We start from the raw sequence: 7637 nt of genomic DNA, 5'->3' as shown, positions 1-7637 counted from the left end.
CTCTCCTCTACTAGATGATAAACTTCTTGAGGTCACGCGATTTTCTACAGTTTTCCATTTCTCCAGTGTGTCTTGTACTTAAGAGGCATACAGGAGATACTGATAGACAATTAATGAAGAAACTCACAGATACAGAAGGAAATTATATTTAGTATAGTTTTTTGGAATCCTATTCCATAAAGTTGTGCAGTATATTTTGGGAAAGTGTTTTTAAGTATCTGACATTCCCGGTGTTTCAATATATCTATTTTTCTCCTGTCTTTTTCCTAGTAGAAAAAGCACCCACCAGCTATATACTATTACTTAATTAATTAATAAATGATTGGTTAGGTCCTAAATGCCTCTGCCACTCCTCCTTCTTCAAGGTGGCTAACTCTCATTCTTTCTGTCCTGTTTTCTTTTTTAAAAGATTTTATTTATTTATTTGACAGAGACGCAGCGAGAGAGGGAACACAAGCAGGGGGAGGGGCAGAAGGAGAGGGAGAAGTGGACTCTCTGCTGAGCAGGGAGCCCGATGCGGGGCTCGATCCCAGGACCCTGGGATCATGACCTGAGCTGAAGGCAGACGCTCAACGACTGAGCCACCCCGTCCTCTCTTTTCTACCGCCGTGCCTCACTTTCCTCGGCCCTGGAACGGGTCAGTATGTGACCTTGCTGGGTTTTTGTTGTGAGGACAAAATAATACAGTGATGCAGAAATGTTGAGAAAAGTGACCAGAGCCAGGCAAAGTGAGACTGCACTAGGAACTTTTCAAACCCCTGTGTAGAATGACACATTTGACCATATGGGAGAAGACAGCACCATAGAACATGTTGTTAGTCATAATGAGCTCTGGGGAGATCGTGTACCATGACAGTCAAGCGAGGAACAGGCAGAGAACAGGACTAAGGACATTTCCTCCATTAATCATGGGACCGAGAACAGAGCTCCCCTGTGTACCCACTTAATCAAAACAGCACACCTCCAAAGCAGAATTTCCGCCAAAGCAGGCTATACCTAAACCACGCAAGTGCATTATTTCAAAGTCGCAGGAGTTGCCTTCCAGAACAAGACAGCCTGTTAAAAAATGAATAATGTGCATTTCTTCCTGGAAAGAACAAATCAATACCCCTCGGTGGGCCCAGTGCCACACATCAGCCTCCAGTCGTAGGAGGGGATGGAAAGGACAGCTCTTTCTTCCCCTCCTTCTGGTTCACCCATCTCGCCCCGGTGGAAGGGACATGTCACATCTTCTCTCCCCACATTGGCTGAGTCTGAAGTAAAAGAAGTTTCCCTCCCCCTAAATAATACATTTTACATTTCAGCTATGATGGATACTCTGCGGGCAAATATTTTCTTCTAAACCCCATGCAGACTTTAGGTTTGGATTACTCAGAGAAGTACAGTTGTTCATACTGTAGATTCAACTACAACCCCTCGATGGTTCAGTTCAGTTAAATAGATGTTTATTTTAAGCTTAAGATGTTTATTTGAGCTTCTATTGCACACTAGATACTGTGTGGAGCATTATGAATTGTCATTTCTTCTCTTGTTTTATAAACAAGGAGATTGGTATCAGAGAGGTTTGGTTGTATGCCCAAAGCCACACAGCTGGTAAGTGGTAGAGCTGGCTTTTGAACCCAAGTCTCTGTGGCTCCAGAGTCCTTACTTTTAACCATTAGGCTATGGTGGTCATAGCTGTGTGGCAAGCACTGGATTGTTAGGGACACTGCAAATGAATCAGATTTGCTTCTTGTCCCCAAGTGTGAGAGACTGGCATATTATGCCTATCTCACCTTTTTTTTTGCCCCAAAGATTTATTTATTTATTTCGGAGGCTGAGGTGGGGTAGGGGCAGAGGGAGAGGGAGAGAGAGAGAGTCCCAAGCAGACTCCGTGCCCAGCGCAGAGCCGACGCGGGGCTCCATTCCACAACCCAGAGATCACGACCTGAGCCAAAACCAAGTCGGAGGCTTAACCGACTGCACCACACAGGTGCCCCACCCCTATCTTTAATTTGGAGTTTACTGGATATCATAACCCGCTGTCAGGTGGAAAGTGAAAAACCACAGAATTTAAGATCTTGCCCAAAGTAGGGTTAGTAGGTGACCGATTAGGGATTCAAACCCAGGCAATCTTCTCTGATTCCACAGCCCACACGGCTAAGCACTGTGCCACATTTCTCCCTGCAAATATTTGCAAACAGATATTTACTTAAGGTGTGATAACCTCTTTAACAGAGGTAAGTAAATGTACTAAAACATAACCATGGCTTGGGTTGAAGAGTCAGGGACACCAGGTTTGGGGCTTAAATGGTGCCACTAAGGGAGGTGGCAGAAGCGGGAAGGGCATAAGAGCAGGAAGGTGACTCTGTGTCCATCACACACAGCTCCTCACCTCAGTGCTCCATTCCAAGTGACCCAGTAGCCCGGACATTGCAGAACAGTCTCCCACTACCAGTGGTTTGGTTTGTCATTTCTTGTTGGTTTCTTTGTTCGTCTGTTACTTTTTATTGAGGTCTTCCTTACATACACTAAAGTGCTCTAATCTTAAGTGTACAGCTTGATGAATTTCTATAAAGGTATACACCCACGTAGACAGCACCCAGAGTAAGATATAGATCATTTCCATAATCTGAGAAGGTTCCTTCATGTCCTCTCACAGTCAGTACCCATACCCCTCTCTTGAGGTGATCAATGTTCTGACCTCTATCATCCGTATCAGTTGGTTTTGTCAGTTCTTGAATTTCACACAAATAGAATCATACAGTATGTGTTCTTTTGTATCTGGCTTTTCCTTAGCAAAATGTCCCTAACATTTCTCTGTGTGGTTGTGTGTAGCAGTAGTCTGTTCTTTTCATGACTGTCTCATTTCCATTGTATGAATATACTTCAATTTACTCATCCACTTTAATGTTCATGGATGTTTGAGTTATTTCTAGTTTTTGGATATTATGAATAAAAGTACCACATCTTGTACACGCCTTTTGGTGGACATACGATCTCATTTCACTTGAGTTTATACCAAGGAGTGGAGTTGTCAAACGAAAAGGTCTGTGTGTCTGTGTGTGTGTGTGTGTGTGTGTATCTCAAACCAAAAGGTTCACATGCACACGTACACACACACATTTTGCTTTAGTAGGAATAGCCAAACTGTTTTCCAAAGGGATTATATCAATTTATACTCCTCTATCAGCAGTGTATGAAAGATCCAGTTACTCCACATTCTTACCAGCATTTCATATGGTTCAGTCTGATCACTCTTTTTTTAAACTTTTTATTTTGGAATAATGACCAATTGGAAGAACCACAATCAAGATACAGAGCTGTATAGTTCTACCCAGCACGCTCCCCATACCATCCTAACCCTTGGCAGTCACTAATCTGTTCCCCATTTCTATACTTTTGTCATTTTGAGAATGTTACATAAATGGAATCTTAGAGTCTGTGACCTTTTGAGATTGCTTTTTTCACTCAGCATAGTGCCCCTGAGATCCATCCAAATTGTTGTGTATATTAAAAGTTTGATCCTTTTTATTGCCGAGTGGTATTCCATGGTATGGATGCAGCACAGTTTAACCATTCACCTATGTAGAACATTTTAGTCGTTTCTGGTTTTTGCTATTACAAATAAAGTTGCTAATGAAAAATCATGTACAGGTTTTTGTGTGGTTCTAAGTTTCCATTTCTCTATGATAAATGCCCAGGAGTGAGATTGCTGGGTCTTAAGGTAAGTATATGTTTAGTTTTTTAAGAAACTGTGAAACTATTTTCTAGCAGGGCTGTACCATTTTACATTCTTCCCAGCAGTGTAAGAGAGATCTAGGTACTCTACATCCTTGAAAGAAGTTGGTTTTGTCATTCTTTTTTATTTTCTGTTTACTCTGTTTTGTTTTTCTCCTGCTTTCCTGTGGGTTACTTGAATATTCTTTAGAATTCCATTTTGATTTATTATGTTTCTGGGATTTGTGTTTGATTTCCTGTGTTTCATAGTGTATCCGTCTGAATAATGTTGCAAATGGTATATAATATGTATATTACATATACATAACTTATCACGGTCTGCTAGTATTAACACTTTACCAGTCTGTGTGAAGTGTAGAGTTCTTACTTCCCCTTAACTCCCTTTACCCTCTCCCATTTATAATATAATTACCTTAAATATTTCCTTTACATACATTGAAAATTACATCGGGCAGTATTATAATTTTTGCGTTAACTGTCACACATAATTTGGAAAACTCAAGAAGAGAAGGAAGGTCTATTGTATTTACCCATATTTTATTCCTTCCATTATTCTTCCTTCTTCCCTGATGTTCCAAGATTTCCTTTTATCATTTCCTTTGTGTTCAGAGAATTTCCTTTAGCCGTTATTTTAGCATGGGTCTGCTAGTGACAGAGTCCCTTATTTTTCCTGGATCTGAGGATGTCTTTATTTCCTCTTTTATTCCTGAAGGTTATTTTCACTGGATATAGAATTCTGGATGGGCAGTTCTTTTTTTCTTTAGCACTTGAGAAATCTTTTGACCTCCCCAGTTCCTTGAGATATCTGCTGTCATTCGAATTGTTTTACCCCTGTAGGTAATGTGTCATTTCTCTCTTGCTATTTGCAAGATTTTTCCTTTGTCTTTTATTTTCAGAAGTTTGACTATGATGTGTCTTTGTGTGAAATACCTTAGATTGATCCCATCTGGGGTTTGCTCAGCTTCTTGAATCTGTTCGTATCTCTTGCCAAATTTGGAAAGTTTTAGCCACGATTTCTTCAAATACTTCATAAGCCTGACCTTTCTCCCTCCCCCTTTTTGGACTCTGATGATACGAATGTTAGATTTGTTGGAGTCCCACAGGTCCCTGAGGTTCTATCATTTATTTTTTTTTTAAGTATACTTTCTCTCTGTTGTTCAGATTGGGTAATTTTTTTTAAAGATTTTATTTATTTATTTGACAGAGAGAGAGAGAGCACAAGCAGGGGGGGAAGGAGGCTCCCCGCTGAGCAAGGAGCTCGACGCAGGGCTCAATCCCAGGACCCCAAGATCATGACCTGAGCCAAAGGCAGATGCTTAACCGACTGAGCCACCCAGGCACCCCTAGATTGGGTAATTTTTTTTAAAAGAATTTATTTATTTGAGAGAGAGAGCGAGAGTGAGGAGAAGAGCAGAGGGAGAGGAACAAGCAGACTCAGTGCTGAGCGCAGAGCCCAAGGCGGGGCTTGATCCCAAGACCCTGAGATCATGATCTGAGCCGAAATCAAGAGTTGGGCACTCAACCAACTGAACCACCCAGGTGCCCCTAGATTGGGTAATTTTTTTTATCATTTTGTCTTCCAGTTCACCAATTCTCTTGTATATCCTTTACATTCTGCTGTTGAGCCCATCCAGTGAATTCTGAACGTTGGTTATTGTATTTTTACTTCTAAAATTTCCATTTGATGCTTCTTTATGTCTTCTATTACTTTGCTGACACTTTCTAATTTTTCATTTTTTCAAACATGTTCATAATTGCCCATTGAAGCATTTTAATGATGGCTGCTTCAAAATCCTTATCAGATAATTCTAACATCTGTGCCATTTCAGTGATGGTGTCTGTTGATTGTCTTTTCTCTTTCAAGTTGAGATTTTCTGGTTCTTGGCGTGACAAGTGATTTTCTGTTGAAACTTGGACATGTTTGGTATTATGTAATGAGGGGGTGGATCTTATTTGAAGTTTCTGTTTTAGCTGGCCTCTTTTGACATCACTCTGGTGGGGAGAAGAGAGGGGTGCTGCCTTGTTACTGCTAGGTGGAGGTAGAAATCCAGGTTCTTCATTGACCTCCATTCACACTCCTCATTACTGCTGGGTTAAGGTGGGAGTTCAGGTTCATTTCCTACTGGGCCTCTGCCAATACCACCCTGGCTGGGAGGAACAGGGTGCCTCTTTACTGCTCCCCACATAGCTTCCACTGACATCATGAGTGGGAGGCCTCATTACCACTGGGTGGTTGTAAAAGTCTTGACTTTCCACTAGGCTCCCTTTGACACCACTCTAATGGGGGAAGGGGAGGAGTGCCTCATTACTGACTGGTAAGAGTGGAAGTCCAGGTTCCCCACGTGGTCTCCACTGACACCAGGAGGTTGGTGAGCCTTGTTACCGCCCAGTGGAGAATAAAGTCTGGGCTCCTCATTTGGCCTTCTCTGAAAACACCTTGGTGGGGGACTTGTGGTGCTTGTTTACAGCCTGGCAAGTATAGAAGAACAGATTTCCCAGTCAGCCTTTGTCGATGAAGATGGGCATGGGGGCTACAGTATTTTCTCTGGTGTATGCTGGGGGTAGAGGGGTTATTGTCTAAAAGTTTTCTATCTTTCTTGTTCGTACCTTTCGTGATCGTTTGGCTAGGGAAGGCAGGCTTTTCTTGGGGCTTCTTTTGGTCCGTGCCCATTGGAATTCTAGTTAGCCAGCTTCTCCAGTACCCAGACTGGGATATTTGAGGCAAAAACAAAAAGCAAGAACCCAGGAACTCACCACCATGTTGTTTTTCAGGCCTCAAGGTCTCTAGCTTGTCTACCTTCTTTTCTCTACCTTTCTGAGTCTCCTTATTTGTTTGATATACAATGTCCAGGAGTATTAAGGTGTACTTAGTGGGTGAAATAGGGCAAAGTACAACTACTCTATCCTTCTGAAAGCAGAAGTCCTTTCTGAAAGTTGTTTTAAGATTCCATTTCATGGGGTCATAGGCTTCTGGGGTGTTACTGCAGGGGCTGCTACAGTGGGGGAGAGGGTGACCGAGGGGAGTGTGGAGTGGTCGTTGATCCTCTAGGAGCCCTTCCCTATGATTTCATAGAGCAGCTTCACTTTTGTTTTCATTTTATATATTGGGGTTCCATCTAAGATCTCAGTGATAAAAGGGTCCTGCTGTTTAAAAGAAGTTGGAAACCACTGCCACAAGCTCTTGAAATGTCCTCAAATTCCAACATTTTGGTTTCCAAACTGTGTCTGTCTCACTGTCTTTCACACCTGAAAGAAGTGCAAAAATCTTTTGTCAAAACCATGTGTCTATGTTTTTAATTTGGGCAACATGGTAGCCATAACCATATGCCATGAAAGCAGAGTGTCTTGGAAAGTCCTAGATATTTACACACCTAACACAGATGTTCCATTTTGCTGGTGGGACTGGGGAAAGGATTCAGCCTTTGGGGTCTAAATGCCTAGATTTGAGGTTAAACTAATTCCCTAGCTGTGTGATCTTATACAAATGATAACTTCTCACAGCCTCCATGTCCTTATCTACTGGGGATAATAAGATCTAATTTATGGGATAACTTGTTAAATGCTGACAGCCCATATTCATCTAAAGGGCTGGCCTCTGCAGTGTTGTCCAGTACAGCAGCCACTAGCCATGTGTGTCTACTGAGCATTTGAAATATGACTGGTGCCACTGAGGAATTGAATTTTGTTTCATTTGAATTAAAATTTAAAAACCGATACTTGATTCAGTTATTGGAAAACTTTGTAGTATATTTGGAACAACTTGCATTGTATTTGGAACACCTTGAGTATGGAACAACTGTAAATGTTATGAAATCTAAACACAGGTCAAGAATTTCTGATGGGGGCGCCTGGGCGGCTCAGTCATTAAGCATCTGCCTTTGGCTCAGGTCATGATCTCGGGGTCCTGGGATCGAGCC

This window comes from Phoca vitulina, unplaced genomic scaffold, assembly GCF_004348235.1.
Source record: "Phoca vitulina isolate PV1807 unplaced genomic scaffold, GSC_HSeal_1.0 scaffold55, whole genome shotgun sequence".
NCBI classification, from domain to species: domain Eukaryota; kingdom Metazoa; phylum Chordata; class Mammalia; order Carnivora; family Phocidae; genus Phoca; species Phoca vitulina.
This window is presented reverse-complemented; position numbering follows the sequence as displayed.